The 16,785-nt window shown below is 47.2% G+C and overlaps 1 protein-coding gene across 2 annotated transcripts in view; it reads left to right on the top strand.

Moving 5' to 3' along the window:
* The window catches only part of RASGEF1B (RasGEF domain family member 1B), a 264,461-nt gene that overhangs the window by 214,934 nt on the left and 32,742 nt on the right, over positions 1 to 16,785 (top strand). Inside the window, exon 1 of one of the 2 annotated variants that reach the window (XM_083458827.1) lies at positions 2,771 to 3,182. The exons of the other annotated variant lie outside the window; for it this stretch is intronic. The gene's annotated coding sequence lies outside the window, so the exon portion shown is untranslated. Of the gene's footprint in view, positions 1 to 2,770; positions 3,183 to 16,785 lie in introns of those variants that run through there. 2 annotated transcript variants of the gene reach the window in all.

The raw sequence follows: 16,785 nt of genomic DNA, 5'->3' as shown, positions 1-16,785 counted from the left end.
ATTCCATGCCACACCCAATTTTGTATTGATAAGAATACAAAATGTGACAGCTGCATATTCCTGCATTTGCAAGGGATTGGATGAATACTGCAAGGGATCCTCAACTCTATAATCCCATGAAAAGCTCCGCTCATATATTATACAGAGAATGAAAGTTTAATGTTTCCCTCCTCTCCGCCCCTTCCACATTTTCCCTAAATTTCTCTCTCCCGCCCTCTCTTTCCCCCTCAACCCCATACGGACTACAGCAAAAAAATTGTCTCTAAGGGACAGCAATCAAATTGTATGAAGGATGCTACGATTTAAAAACAGAGGCACAGAATGTACTTTTGTTACTAATGGAAAATATTTCATTAAAAACCCCGAATATAATTTTACCGTAACTGGGCATCCTATATAAACTACAGTGGACACTCGGGTTGCGAACGTGATCCATGTGGGATGCATGTTCGCAACCCGCAGCATTTGCAACCCGTGTCTGTGCACATGCAGGTTGCGATTCGGTGCTTCTGCGCATGTGCAAAGCGAGCTTTAGCGATTCTGCGCATGCGCGACCGCCGAAACCTGGAAGTAACCCATTCCTGTGCTTCTGGGTTTTGGCAGTCCACAACCCGAAAAAATGCAACCTGAAGCGTCTGTAACCCGAGGTATGACTGTACTGTAAACAAATACAAGCAGTTGATTGCCCATTACTTCACTGCAATCGAATACTGTAAGATATTCCACAGAGCCCCAACCCCTGCTGTATAGGTAACACTTTATCTCCAATCTCCTCCTTACTTTCATGATAGTGGTATTTGTCAGCCAGGGGAGAGATGAATCCTACATTGTACATTAACTTCATAGCAGTCCGGAGGAAACCTAATCTAGTCAAGCTTCTCCTGCTGGCTGCCTTCTAAAACTGCAGGAATCTCTCATTACTAGGATTGATTTATCTTGTACTTCACTGCTATTTTTTTCTCTCCATTGCAACAAGCTGGTGGTTATTATTGTCTCACCAGAGTGGTGCATGGTTATCTTCCAATGTGCTCTACACAGGGCTACCTTTGAAGGTGACTCGGAAACTACAACTAATCCAGAATGTGGCTGCCAGACTGGTGACTGGGAGCAGCCGCCGGGACCATATAACACCAGCCTTAAAGGATCTACACTGGCTCCCAGTACATTTCCAAGCACAATTCAAGGTGTTGGTGCTGACCTTGAAAGCCCTAAACGGCCTCAGCCCAGTATACCTGGAGGAGCGTCTCCACCCCCGTCATTCAGCCCGGACACTGAGGTCCATCTCCGAGGGCCTTCTGGCAGTTCCCACATTGCGAGAGGTGAGGTTACAGGGAACCAGGCAGAGGGCCTTCTCAGTAGTGGCACCCGCCCTGTGGAACGCCCTCCCATCAGATGTCAAGGAGATAAACAGCTAGGTGATTTTTAAAAGGCATCTGAAGGCAGCTTTTAGTGTTTGATGCTGTACTGCGTTTTTACTTTTTTTTTGCTGGGAGCCACCCAGAATGGTTGGAGCAACCCATTTAGAAGGGTGGCATATAAATAAATAACAACAATAATTATTATTCCCATTTTAAAGATTCATGTTTGCCAGGATTTCATTGAATTTTGGGAAATGTGTGAGGGGTAAACTGCCTAGGATTCTCTAGGGGAGGCCGTGTGCTTTAAATCTGGGTTGCCCTCCCCACTTACCCTGACTTCTTGAGCAAGTCACTAGCCCTCCTTTCAGCCTCAATTTGGGCATCTTTAAAATGGGAATAATCATCAGAAGTTGGAGGCTGCAACATAGCATTGCACTGCAGCGTGAGAATTGATTCAGTTCAGGATTAGGGGCTGGCCCAGGGCATTTTGGCACCTGAGGTGAACCCCTAAATGGTGCCCTGGCCAGGGAAGCAGGGGTGAACGTGAGGGAAGATCTGCTTCAGGAACAAGGAGGGAAGAAATGTTGACATTAGGATCTGCTGTCCTGGTGAATCCGGCCCCCTGAGGCGGTCGCTTCCCCTCAGCCTCATGGGCCCTGTGCAGGATACTCCATTGAGTCCTCTCTCCCACTATCCACGTCATTAGCTAGCGTTCCACTGAACTCAGTAGAATTTTTAACTTTTGAGGAACCGTGCCTAGGGCAGTGTTGCAAAAAAAACCCCAGGAAGATGCTTGAGTCATCCTCAGGTCTGAGATTTATGCTGATTGCACAAGCAAAACAGTTAACCCCTACAGCGAAACAATAAGATTAACTTTTTTTAAAAAAGCATTATTAAAATATGATCCGCTCTGTCTTTAGTGCTATAGACAGTCTCCACCTCATTCTGCTGCCTCTGTAGGCATAGGCAAATGTAAGGCACACCCCATCTCCAAAGAAATTAAGAGAGACGAGAGATCCGATCACAGTCTTGTGGTTAACCTTGCAAAAAAAAAAAAAAAAACCCAAACCATTTCCTTGATCAAAAATCCGTCAGTGCGTTTTGCTGCTGGTGGTTCGAGCCCACCCGGGGACGTCTGTGTGCAGAATTCCTGCATTGCAGGGGCTTGGACTAGATGACCCTTGGGATCCATCCCTTCCAACTCTCCAGTTCTATGGAAATCCTTCTCGCTCTTGCTTTTTTTTTGGTGGGGGCGGGGGCGGTGAAACACAGGCGAAAACAACAAAAACCCCTCCTGCTCTGATCTCTGCTTCTCAGCGCTGTTCTCTCCTTCCTCCCCGCCTTCCCCCTCCCCGTAGGTAGAGAGATTCCGAGCTAGGATTGGTGGAGGAATTCTGGGGGGGCGGAGCCAAGGACCCGGGAGAAGGGGGCGTGTGCGCTACTAGTACGCTCGCGGCTGGCAGAGCGATCAGTTTTGCAGCTGCAGAAAGGCGCGCCGGGTGTTGCGCTGCTGGATTGATAGATTTAAGTTCATATTTATTTTAGCTCCATAATTTAGACGGGGGGTGGGTGGGTGTTGTTAGGAGGTCGCGCAGAGCAGCACCGGTGCGCGGGGCTGCTTGGACCTCGGGCGAAGGATCTCGCGCAGAGGTTGGATCTTGTGGAAGGCTGCGCTTGGTGAAGTTTTCCTCTCTGAGCCTCCGAGTTCATCTCTGCAGTGGAAACCCGCGCTTTGGAGCCCAGAAGAGACACGGGAAGATTTGCACAGAGGCGACAGAAACTGGAGAAAACTTGTAGCCTATATCCGGAGATCCTTTGAGCCAGGTAAAAAGACGCGCGCGCGTGGGAACGAGCGTTTCAGTGTCTGTCAATGCCTTCGGGTTGATGTAGCGTCGTCTGAGCGCAGCAGCGATGTGGACCGTGTTGTACGCTTGACTCGTGAAGTTCCACCGATTTCTGTCGGGTTTCCTTTTCCCAAGGTGTGTGTTTTTTTAGCATTGTGGCCACCCATGAAATTTTCCTCTCTTGCTTCCAACAGCTTGTTGTCTTTTATATTTTGCGGACTTGTGCGGAGGAACAGATCCTGCGTGCTATAAAACGCTTCCTCGGGAGTAGACCCACCATGGGTTATTAGTATTTTAGTGACGCGCTATATTGAGTGGAACGTGGGAGGGCCCCTTCTATGGAAATCAGTGTAACTTAACAGCGAAGTGCTTTGTGCTACTGAGCCAAGGAGATTGTAAAGAGAAGGTGGGAAATCGGGAGCGTGGTTTTCAACCTATATGGCCACGTTCCCGGGTCACATAAACCAGTTTATTTGCTCTTGAAACTAGTTTGACGCAGGGGTAGCCTTGGATAACTTAGGGGTGCGCGCACATTATAATTTTAAGCGCAGTACTCTTGCTTAAGGGACACATGGATCGCTAAGTTGCATTGTTTACGTTTCTTTTTTGTAAAATATATTTAAGGGGGTCATCAGTATTTTGTCACTTGAATTCAGGATTCCCCTTTTGTTAATTTCCATGCTGCGTAAAAAGACGAGGAATGCATTTCTTCCCATATATAGGCTGACTTCCTAAGGCTCTTTTTTTGTAAACAAGAGAGGAATTCCAAAATACTCTTCTCGGTAGTAGAGGGTGCATGGAGACGACTTGCTTTGAGGGATCAGGGTATACCTTTCAAGAGGGCAGCTCCTTTGAACAGAACTGAATAACTGGACAGGTGGATTGATGGGATTTTGTAGGGCAGATCCATTCCCTGCACATTTAATGCACAGGACTCTCTTGTGGAGAAACCTGGGAACTGTAGTTCCCCCTGCCAGAGCTACAGTTCCCAGCATCCTTAACAGACTGCAGTGCTCAGGATTCTTTTAGGAGAAGTCGCAGGCTTCAAATGTGTTTTAAAGTGTTGTTCAGTAATTGGAATTGATGTCAAAAGGTGAGAGAATGGGCGATTTCAGCTAGGTCCTCTATTCAAAGGGCTTTGTAAACAGTAAACTGATACTGAGCTACACTGAAATGCATCCACTGTGTACTTTAAGCTGTTTGCTTGTCAGTCAGTGAGACTGGTGTAGACTTGTTTGCAACCCTGTGATGTAACGGTGCATGGGTGCTCTTTTGTGAGACACCCCCCCCCACAGGTACGCCCCTTTAAAGACGGTGCAGTAAAAGTGATTTTTCTTAATCAATGCAGGCATTCTGGCTTTAATACTGTTTCACCCTCTCCAATCTCTGAGCTGTGTGAAAGTCTGGGGGTCTAGGCACTTGCCCAGGGTTCACGTTAAGGCACAAGAGAGACTGTGTGGTCTTTATGATATATGGTCCATTTACCTACCCTGAACCTATGATGCAGGGGTTTGTGCTACCAAAGGTTCTTGCTTCTCCCAAGCTGTAGCCAGGGATCTGAAAAGAACTGAAACTGAAATCCTAAAAAACTCCACATTCTTTTGGTCTCTGCCCACTTGGGCACAGAGTCCTCACTTTCTTAATGGCTCATCACCTTGCCTTTGTTAACAACGCATACTCATTATCAGCCTGGCTCTTCCAGCAATTGAATTGCTCTGGAAATTCAGGGGGCTTGATTCAATTCTGCCCCTTTAATGGTTCCCGGAATTTAGGGGAGTCTGTCCCTCCCAAAAAACTATAGCACTACTAAGTCATCTTTCTTGCTGAACTCTGGCCCCTTCCGCTTTTGCTTAATATCTAGCCTGATGAAGAGTTCTGCTGGACTCAGAAGATTGCTCGGTGCTTTGTGGCATTTTGGGTATAATACCAGGGACTTTGGAATTTTCACGATTAAAATGGCAGGTTAGCTATGCATGCTAATGTAACCTAACCTGTCCTCCTCCACAGATCTTATTTAGTAGGTCTTTCTCTGCGAAAAGCTTATTTATTTGGCATTCTGAGAATTGGTAAATAGAGCCCCATGGAGATGATGCCATTGTTTCTGCTCTGATATGACTAGTGAGTCCCTGCTCCACTATGTCACTGTGGCAACGTGATCACAAAAAATACTGTATTCACTAGGAAGTAAGTTCGACTGGTTTAAGAAAATGCAACCTAAGCCCTTCTAACCAGCTCCTCTGCTGTTAATGTTTGCTCATCTTTGTTTAAAAAGCTTGAAATCAGAATTGGAGGACTTCATGGCGGACAGGAACCATAGAACCATAGAATTGTAGAGTTGGAAAGGGTCATCCAGCCCAACCCCCAGCTATGCAAGAATCAAAACTGTGACAGATGGCCATCCAGCCTCTGCTTATAAACCTCAAAAGAAGGAAAGCCCACCACCTCCCAAGGGAGTCTGTTCTACTGTTTACAGTGCTTGCCATCAGAGAGTCATTCCTGATGTTTAGTCAGAATTTCCTTTCTTGTAACTTGAAGCCATTGGTTTGAGTCCTACCCTCCAGAGCAGGAGACAACAAGCTTGCCCCATCCTCCATGTGACATCCCTTGAGATATTTGAAGATGGCTATCCTGTCTCCTCTCAGTCTCCTCTTTCCCAGGCTTAAACATACTCAGCTCCCTCAACCATTCCTCATAGGGCTTGGCTTCCAGACCCTTGATCATCTTGGTTGCCCTCTTCTGCCCACGTTCCAGCTTGTCAACATCCTTCTTAAATGGTGGTGCCCAGAAGTGGACACGAGATGTCAACTGTGGAATTTGCCCTTTCAATCATAGCTACCTGTCATACCTTGATTAAGCAGAGGGCACTTTGGGACAATAGCCAATGAAGTCTCTGTTCTCCTATCCTGGAACTGAAGCCACGAGGTTATGTAGATCAGCCATACCAGAGTTAGAATCCTCCTTGTCAAGGGTGGGGAGCCATTGGCTCGGCAGGTGCTGTTTGAATCCATTAGCTATAGCCAACAGGAGCAGTAGGCTGGGGTGATACAACCTGTAGTCTAACAACATACAGAGAACCACAGGTTTAGACAGGATTGTAAGTTTTTAGATGCAACGACAGCAGCAAGAATATTATTGGCACAAAAATGGAAGCAAGAAGAACTACAGACGAAAGAAGAATGGAGGATGAAGTTGATGGACTATGCAGAATTAGATAAATTAACAGGAAGGATTTGAAACCTGCGGGATCAGAGATTGTTAGAAGACTGGAGCAAATATATGAACTATTTGAAAAGCAATTGTGATGAACAGATTACGCTAGTAGGACTGCAAGAAGTTTTGTAAGGTGGATTATTTGAAATATTGCAAGAAAGACTATGAAGAGAATTATTCGTTAAGGACAATTAAATGTAATCTAGAAACTAAGAAATGCATAATAAGGGATAAAGAACGGAAAATCATCCGTGGTGTTGATGGAAGTCTAAAAATATTGTATAAGATGAGAAGTTATGTCATATGACTGTTGGAACTGATATGTTAAAAAAATCAATAAAAATGTGTGTGTGTGTGTGTGTGTGTGTGTGTGTGTGTAAAGAGAACCACGGGTTCCTCCTCCCCAGGAGCTCCCAACGGGCTGTCCGCTTTAATGAAGCTGGTGTGTGGCACAAGCAAAGAACAGGGCGAATCGAGGAGAACTGAAACCTTATCATTCAGAGCTGAAGCTTACAGGGGCGGCAGACCTTTAAAAATGTCTTGTCTGGCTGGTCTACTTCCTCCTCCGTTGGGAGATCTGTGCTGTTCTCTTCCCCTCTCGTTTCTGCACTAACGGGTTTGTTTTGGCTCGCCTTGCCAAGCCTGGAGATGCGGAAACACCCTCCCACAGTGCGGCTGAGTGTTGCTAAGCCCTCTAAATTTAGGACCGGGCGAGATGCGGAACAGAGAAAGGGAAGGCAGGGAGAAGATCTGGAGTTTGGTAGAGCAGCTGCCTTGTTTTGATCATAAGATCTGGCAAATAAGACTCGGGTGTCAACCGGTGACTCGCCCCTTCCTCCCCCAACATAGTGTGGAATGAATTCTGTATGCTAGGGATGGAAACCCTGATAATGCTTCTTCGTTGCCTGGGTGGAGCATGGGGTGTGCGTGTCAAAACTAGACTACTGTACATTTCTGTTTGTGGTTCCACCCACTCTGGCTCTGCCCAATGCTCACTTGTATGTGGCCCTTGGAAAGTGGTTCAGAAGGGAATGTGGCCCTCAGTCTGGAAAAGGTTCCCCAACCCGGTTTTATGGCTGTGTGATATGGTTGTTGTTGCTGTTGTTGTTGTTGATGATGATAATAATTTATTATTTATACCCCGCCCATCTGACTGGGTTTCCCCAGCTGCTCTGGGTGGCTTCCAACAAAATATTATAGTACAATAGTCTGTCAAACATTAAAAGCTTCCCTAAACAGGGCTGCCTTCAGATGTCTTCTAAACGTCTGGTAGTTATTTTTCTCTTTGACATCTGGTGGGAGGGCGTTCCACAGGGCGGGTGCCACTACCGAGAAGGCCCTCTGCCTGGTTCCCTGTAACTTGGCTTCTCGCAGTGAGGGAACCGCCAGAAGGCCCTCGGTGCTGGACCTCAGTGTCCGGGTAGAACGATGGAGGTGGAGACGCTCCTTCAGGTATACTGGACCGAGGCCGTTTAGGGCTTTAAAGGTCAGCACCAACACTTTGAATTGTGCTCGGAAACGTACTGGGAGCCAATGTAGGTCTTTCAAGACCGGTGATGGCTTAACACAGGGATAGTATTTGCCCCCATAGAAACTAGCTCCTGGAAGGAGGTGGAAAAAATAAACCGTGTGAGAGAGCATCAGACAGGGGAAAGCGTTTGAATCTTTACACCTGGTTAATGCTGAATAGAGCATAGCTGGGAAGGTCTTGTTAACATCTGACCTTGTTTAGAGGTGGGAGGTGGCAAGTGGACCTGCAACAAAATGTTGCAGTATTGAGTACAGCCACATGAGGGATGGAGAAAGCTTGCTTTCTCCTGCTCTGGAGGCTAGAACCCAAATCAATGGATTCAAGTTAGAAGAAAGGAGATTATGTGCAAGCCCGGCAAAAACCTTCAAGAAGGACTTGTTGAGCTGTGTGACTTGGGAATGTGGGAAGGGTGATTCCCTATCTCTGTGCCATTATGAAGAACAGAAACTCATCTGCCAAATGTGTTTCTAATACGTACCGTAGATGGTTTTATGCTTTCTCTTGGGCTGCGGTCTTCAGATGATTTTCTCTGGAATTGTTTGTGTTGTCTGTGTGGGAGTACTTGGATCTGTTATCTGATGAGGCACACCTGAAAAGCACCCAGTCAGGGCAGTTCTTCCAGTAACACCTGTTGCAGCCTTCTTTCTGGTGCTGTCCAAGGCCTGGGTGCTAGCCAAGGCAGGTGTCCGCCGTTCCTGCCTCTCCTCCGCCAGTGCAGAGAAAAACTTTGCAGAAAATAATATTGCTGGAAACATTCATGGCAGGCAGAGAATGCTTTTACTCATGATCCCGGACGACTGATAGGTGGCATCTTTCATGATTTGATGCCTTTGAGAGCCTTATCCTCAAAGGCATCCATTGGATGTCCCTGGGTTCAACTGTAACGAGATACAGAATGTTTTCCCTGGTTACTTTCCCCTGATTCTGTTAAATTTACATTAAGAGTTACTGCACTATCTCTGATTTGGATTTGATCTACCGCAGCCTTGGCCAAAAAAGGCCGCTACCAGGTAATGTGATGATATGGACAAGAATACGAACAACCGCAAGTCATTATTGTATTGTTGTGAGTTGTGAAATGAAACCTCACACAAGCAAAAAATGTACAATGTACAGAAGCACCACTTTAGCTAATGGGGCCTCCTGCTGCCGCCGCGCCGCCAGAGCACGATTTCTGTCCTTATCCTGAAGCAAAGTTCTTAACCTGAGGCAATATTTCTGGGTTAGCGGAGTGTGCAACCTGAAGCGTATGTAACCTGAAGCGTATGTAACCCGAGGTACCACTGTATTGTCCTTTGCCACCCTCGTGCCCTCCAGCTGTTTTGGACTAGAGAATGGGAGTTCTAGTCTGAAACATCTGGAGGGCACCAGGTTGACAAAGTCTGCTATTAGTGTACTTGGAAGCCTGTGTGTGTGTGTGTCTAGCCTAATGTAAAAATAATCAGAGTGAAGCCAAGTTCCTGAGACATATTGCAAGATAACAGAGTGACTCAGAGCTGCTTTCCTCGCTCTGTAGAGTTTTGTTTTCCAAGTGCCCCATAAAGCGTGTGGGTGTGCATGCCTTAAGTCTGTCTGAATAAGAGGTTAAAAGTTAAAGTCTCTTAATCATCCCAAAAGCATTCCCCTCTGTAACATTTTCTTGTAAGCTGTACACGGAGATAAAGAGTCCCCTTTTCTTTCCCATCTACCATGCCTGCTTCTTAATTGTACTCCGAAGATCCCACTTAATCTGTTGACTTTGTAGGTGTGATGATTTGAGAGGCTGAGACTTTGATCCAAGGGTTTGGAGTCAGGTTCCATCTTCTGCTCAACTGGAGAATTGCTGGCTGATGAAATAACCCAGCTACTGAAGGCTGGCTGTTCTGAAACCAGTACTTCTTTCTCCTGCTTTTGATCAAGTCTTATATTGGAAGAAATTAGCATCGCTGCAATTGGATTAGATTTCACCAGACAAGAAAGTCCTGAGGCTGCATGCATTTCTTCAGATCCTGAACTCTGTGCTTTTTCGTCGAAACCCATCTTGTGGCTAATTGATATATTTTCACATGTCTGTGTCAAGCATCTTAGCTGTACACCTCTACAAACTGGTAAGCTTGTGAACAGCAAGCACTCAGGGAGGAGGGTTGAACTTTCATATAGAGTCGTACCTTGGAAGTCGAGCAGAATCCATTCCAGAAGTCGGTTTGACTTCCGAAACCTTCAAGTTCCAAAGCGGCTTCTGATTGGCCGCAGGGAGCCCGTCAAATGCTTGGCTTCTGAAAAAACGTTTGAAAACCAGAACACACACTTACGGGAGCCAGAACCTTCGACTCCCAAGGCGTTTGGGAGCTGAGGTACGACTATTTGCAAATGCGGATATGTGCATTTAGTTAGGAGGGAGTCAGAACTGGTGGTGGATCCTCAATAAGTGTATTTTAAACGGCCAACTTGGATCAGTGTTGCATTTCTCCTCAGCTTCTGCACTCCATCAGCAGAACCAAGAGATGCAAATTTTGCAAGCTTATCTGAGGCAAACTGCAGTGCCTTAGTCTGATTTTGTGGGATGGCATAGAGGAAGGAAATAGGAGAAGTGGCAGAAAAAGAGAAGTTTCCTTGCCCACTGTTGATTCTGCCCACATTCAGTTTGAACTTCTTTCGAATGGGGCCTTCAAGAGAAAATTGTTCTCCTTCCCCTAATCTAAGGCATGGGTAGGCAAACTAAGGCCAGTGGGCCAGATCCGGTCCAATCATCTTCTAAATCCGGCCCACGGACGATCCGGGAATCAGCGTCTTTTTACATGAGTAGAATGTGTGCTTTTATTTAAAATGCATCTCTGGGTTATTTGTGGGGCATAGGAATTCATTCATTCATTTCCGCCCCCCCACAAGGTCTGAGGGACAGGGGACCGGCCCCCTGCTGAAAAAGTTTGCTGAGGTATCTAAGGTATCAACAACGAGCACTTCTGAAAATGTTACCAGGCCAGCTTCAATCCTGGATAAACCAAATTTATTAAAAAGGAAATAACCTCGAGATCCTTGTACTCCCTAGCATTAAATACAGTCATACCTTGGGTTAAATGTGCTTCAGGTTGAGTGTTTTCAGGTTACGCTCCATGGTGACCCGGAAGTAACGGAATGCGTTACTTCCGTGTTTCGCCGCTCGTGCATGTGCAGATGCTCAAAATGATGTCATGCACATGCGCAGAAGCGGTGAATCATGACCCACGCACGCGCAGTCGCAGATTGCATTCTACTCAGGATGTGAATGGGGCTCTGGAACAGATCCCGTTCGCATCCAGAGGTACCACTGTATCTACACATCTTAGTAATTTAATTTTTTAAAAAATGATATACCTGACACATAAATCTGCTCACAGGTTCACCTAGCCCAGCACAGTCTTATTGGGAACAGCACCAGGGTCCTCAGGCCTCTTTATGAGCCTTGCTATCCAAAATCCTTGAAACCAAGTCTGCTCCTTCTGCAGGTTCTCAAGTGCGGCCATTCCCAACATGGTGCCCTCTAGACAGCTGTCCTGACCGGGGCTGATGTGAGCTGCAGTTCAAAACATCTGGAGGGCACCAGCTTGGGGAAAGCTGCTCTGGCACTTGTTCACCATTTGGGTTCACACACCCAAGGCAAAGGAAGCACCAGCCCCTGGATTAGTTTGATCTGTGAGGCTGAAAACTAGAACGGTGTGCTATACTTGAGCATGGGCCGCTGCCCAGCAGCCCCTCCTTCCCGTCCTCCAGCTGCTTGGTTGTATATAATGACATAGAAAAGCAGCTTTTTGCCTCAAACGATCTCTTGCCGCACAGGGGAAGTTTTATTGCAGGCTTTGGCTGGGGCCTAAGTCCATCGTGCATCCCTTTCAGATTAATTCACTCCATAAATCTCTCTGCAACCGAATGGGCCAGAGGTGGAATTCTCCCAGGGTCCTTGGCGGAATTGTCATGCCATTATTGTCCTCCTAATTCACGCTAAGCAAGCTGGTTGGATCTTGGGTCCTGAAACGCATAAGCTGTGCTTTTCGTTTTGTTAAAAAGAGGGGTAGGGGGTGCGTTTAGAGGAAGCTCGGCTGGTTTAAGCCCGGCTTTGAAGAAAACATGCAGAGAGAAGGGAGAAAAAAGAAGCGTCAGAAAAAATATCAAAGAGAAAGTGGTCTTTAAAAGGCTGGTGCCACTTAAGGACAACGTGGTAGTCGTAGTGTAGCACCTCTTCCTCCCCAAGGACACGCTGTGGGTTAAACCACTGAGCCTAGGACTTGCCGATCTGAAGGTCGGCGGTTCGAATCCCTGCGACGGGGTGAGCTCCCGTTGCTCAGTCCCAGCTCCTGCCAACCTAGCAGTTTGAAAGCACGTCAAAGTAGATAAATAGGTACCGCTCCGGCGGGAAGGTAAACGGCATTTCCATGCGCTGCTCTGGTTCGCCAGAAGCGGCTTAGTCATGCTGGCCACATGACCCAGAAGTTGTACGCCAGCTCCCTCGGCCAATAAAGCGAGATGAGTGCCGCAGCCCCAGAGTCGGTCACGACTGAACCTAATGGTCAGGAGTCCCTTTACCTATTGGCCCTTTGCAACCAAGGGAAGATGCCCGGGTGCCAAGATGGTGTTGGACATCTCCACCATCTGGAGGTGCATGCCTGGGGATCCTTGGATCTTGACCGTTTTCACATGCTAGCAATACAACCTGTAGAATTCTAGCCACTATATTTGATCTGCATGATCAGAATGAATTTCAGGAACCAAAAGCTTGTATTGGAAAATGCAACTCTCAAGTCTTCCGGCCCCAAAGTGTGGCATTCCGTTTGGCAACTGTAACAACCCTGTTTTAAGGAGCCCTGGTTTAAGGACCTAGCTCATATATCTTGAGTTTCAAACATTGCCCCCTGATCTGCCCTGGAGGATCCCTCAACTCCACAGAGCAGACTGGGGAGGGGCCTAAGGGAGCCACAGAGGGGAGCAAGGAGAAGTCCCATTACACAGCTGTATATTCATGCATTGCAGGTGGGGTGGACTGGATGAAACTCGGGGTCCCTCCCAGCTCTGTGAATCTATGAGCAAATGCCTTTTCTCTCATGGGTGGGCACAACTGGAGATTGCCCAGTGTGTTTCGTTCTGTCAAGAATTTGCCAACAAAAGCTGAATTCTTGGATGATTTAAATCTATGAGAACCTTGTTTTCTGCATGAATGTCTGTTGAAATCCCATGGAGCCCATTCTCCCCTTATCGCCCCCCCCCGGTACTGTTTGCATTAGATGAGGCCATCAACAGGTGGCCTATATTTATCCTCTTCACACTTTCATATCGGCTCTGACATTTGGACAATGCATCGTGCATCTCATTCAGTAACCTGGCCCGAGCGAGCGGTGCATTCCGAATGAACGACCAGCATCCCTCGCCTTCCACTCCAATGTACAAGCAAACACAGAAGGGATGCCTTATTGAATTAAATTGGTGGGCCAGGCCGTGTCAGTGCCATTGCAGTAACTGGCTGCCGGTGGGAAAATAAACCTCACGCTCCTACAGAAGTAAGCATCCAGGCATCCTTATCCAGCAAAGAACAATTGGGCTGAACAGGAAGCCAACTTGTATATGTTGATGAGCATATCTTGATGCCCACTTAGGAACATAGGAAGCTGCCTTATATGGAGGCCTCATGCAGACTTGCACTTGTCCCCATGCCTAGAAGCACAGATCCGAGCGCAAGCCTGCATGCACTTTAGCGATAAGCTGGTGCAAATGTCAATCCGGAGGAAAAACCAGTTGACATTTGCTCCGATTCAGTGGTAAAGACTGGATTTCTCCAGGGGAAAGCAGTAGGGGAAGTGGAAGTCTGGAGGAGCCCCAAGTCAGGTTACCAGTCCATCTAGTTCAGGGGTCAGCAAACTTTTTCAGTAGGGGGCCGGTCCACTGTCCCTCAGACCTTGTGGGGGGGCACACTATATTTTGAAGGGGGAAAAATGAACCAATTCCTGTGCCCCACAAATAACTCAGAGATGCATTTTAAATAAAGACACATTCTACTCACGTAAAAACATGCCGATTCCTGGACCATCTGTGGGCCGGATTTAGAAGGCATTTGGGCTGGATCCGGCTCCTGGGCCTTAGTTTGCCTACCCATGATCTAGTTCAATATTGACAGGTAACATCTCTGCAGGGTTTCAGGAAGGGAGTCTCTCCCAGCCCTGCTTGGAGATACCGGGGATTGAACCTGCGACCTTCCACATGCAGAGCAGATGCTCTGCCACTGAGCCGTGGTCCTTCCCCTTGCATGGTGATGTTCCTCTTGGCTCCAATGGAACAGAGTGGCTCAGTCAGTAGAGCATGAGGCTCTAACATCTCAGGGTCGTGGGTTCAAGCCCCACCTTGGACAAAAGATTCCTGCATCCCAGGGGCTTGGACTATAGATGGCCCTTGTGGTCCCTTTCAACTCTGCAGTTCTATGATATGCAGAGGATAAATTGTTTAGATTTGGACAGGAGTTGTCGTCTTTATTCTAAATCTTGCATCCTGTGTCCTTTTGGGTGACGGCGATAGGATTCCAATACATTTGCGCTTGTGCTAATTCCTAATTTGCGCTCTCTCAGCTGACTTTCCCATCAATGAAAGGCTTGGGAAACATTTTCCCACTCTGAATTCAAGCATACTTATCAGTGTCTTATGCGAATGTATTTTGAAATGTTTACAATCAAGGATGTATTGGGATTTGCTGGTCCTTTGTTTGTTTGGCTTTTAAAAAACAAACAAACAAACAAACAAACAAACAAGGGATGCTTTTGCCTTTAGATGTCTAAAGTAGGTCTCTGGATAACTCCCATTATCTCATATCCAAAAAAATTATACTGGTGATGTAAGGAAGAGTTTGGGTGTTCCATTGCCTCTAGAGTATGACAAAGAGATGTCTATGGGAAGCATCTTTGGGGGAAACTGGTGCATGTTTCTGTTTTGGGTTTTGCAAAGTAGCAGATGGAAGGAAGTGATGGGGAAAAGGAGCTCATCTGCGGCCATGAAGTGGCCAAGTACCATTTGTCTCTTCTCTTTCTGCTGCTGGTGATCCCCTCTGAAGACAAAGGGACTTCCTACCCACTTCTCCTTTCCCCAACTGCCTTCTCCTTCCAAAGCAGCATGTGGCATTCTCACACTGCCTAAAATTCCACCTGCTGCGCGTCTGTCCCCTTCTGCGAAGGCACGTGGGTCTGTTTCATTCTTTCTCTTCATGCACACATGCACATCCCCCCCCCTCCGTCCCCCCTCCTCCTGACTTATTGGTGCTGGGAGGAATCCAATCCCTGGTCGAACAGCTGCTCAGAGTGATGAATGTGACTTTTCAGATGCTGAGCCTGCTGCCGTCCCTTATTTTGATGCAAATCTCCTTTGGCATCTTGAAAAGAGGGATTAGCGAAGGGGGGGGGGAGGTTAGGCAGCCCAGGGGAGTCTCCCCAGCTTGGTGTGCCTTCCACCTTCCCCAAGCGACTGTGTTTTAGCTTTCTGTCTTATTGTTTCCTTTCTCAACCCTCCAAGTCTCGTGCAGAGTTTGAATGCCTTCATTGTCTTGACCTGTTGCCAGAAGCAAGCCAGACCCTTTGGCTCTCTGTCCTGCATGGTGCGTTTTCTTCCTTTCATATCTTTTTTTTTGTCCCCAGGAATCCAGCTAATAACTTAATAGCTTCTCCTCGCCTCTCTCCGAAAAGTGCTTTGTTGGGAGTTTTGGAGCACACAGATGGAGAAGGAGGGTGGGGAGAGAAGCTACGTATTGACAGGCTGTTCTGTTACCACTTTTTTCCAAAATCGGGTTCTTTCCAAAATTGTTTTCCAAAATCGGGTTCTTTCCTGGACTGGCACACACCAGCTCCTGCATTTATTTACTATTTAAAAGAGTCTGCCCCCCATCAAAACAACAACAACATCAATAACAACAACCCCCAATAGAGGATGGGTAGGCAAACCCACATGGATGGCACTGTGGTCTAAACCACAGAGCCTAGGGATTGCCGATCAGAAGGCTGGCAGTTCAAATCCCTGTGATGGAGTGAGCTCCTGTTGTTCAGTCCCTGCTCCTGCCCACCTAGCAGTTCGAAAGCACATCAAAGTGCAAGTAGATAAATAGGTACTGCTCCGGTGGGAAGGTAAATGGCATTTCCGTGTGCTGCTCTGGTTCGCCAGAAGTGGCTTAGTCATGCTGGCCACATGACCCAGAAGCTGTACGCCGGCTCCCTTGGCCAGTAAAGTGAGATGAGCACCACAACCCCAGAGTTGGTCACGACTGGACCTAATGGTCAGGGGTCCCTTTAGGCAAACTAAGGCCCAGGGGCCAGATCTGGCCCAACCACCTTCTAAATCCGGCCCACAGACGGTCCGGGAATCAGTGTGTTTTTACATGAGTAGAATGTGTCCTTTTATTTAAAATGCATCTCTGGGGTATTTGTGGGGCATAGGAATTTGTTCATTCTTTTTTTCCAAAATATAGTCCGGCCCCCCACAAGGTCTTAGGGACCGTGGACCGGTCCCCTGCTGAAAAAGTTTGCTGACCCGTGCAATAGAGAAAGAGAAGAGGTGGCATCTGCACTTGTAATGCTATCTTTGTGGGAAGGGGGGAATTAAGCACTTTCCAGGCACACATGTGTGTGCAGTGTGCTGGCACTCTTTTTTGCAGAGTCTCAGCTGTGTTGGGTGGAGAGTACAGTTCATGGAGAATAAGGCTATCAGTGACTGCTAGCCACTATGGGTTGAAGGCAGCAGTGCTTCAGAATGCCTGTTGCAGGAAACCACAGGAACAGAAAGTGCTCTTGCATTCCAGTTCTCCTTGAGGGTTTCCCACAGGCATCTAGTTGGCCACTGTGAGAACACGAGGCTGGACTAGATG

Source organism: Podarcis liolepis (genome assembly GCF_965112155.1).
Source record: "Podarcis liolepis genome assembly, chromosome: 9".
NCBI lineage: Eukaryota > Metazoa > Chordata > Lepidosauria > Squamata > Lacertidae > Podarcis > Podarcis liolepis.
Note: the sequence above shows the minus strand (reverse complement) of the source record. Positions and strands in the feature narration are given on the sequence as shown.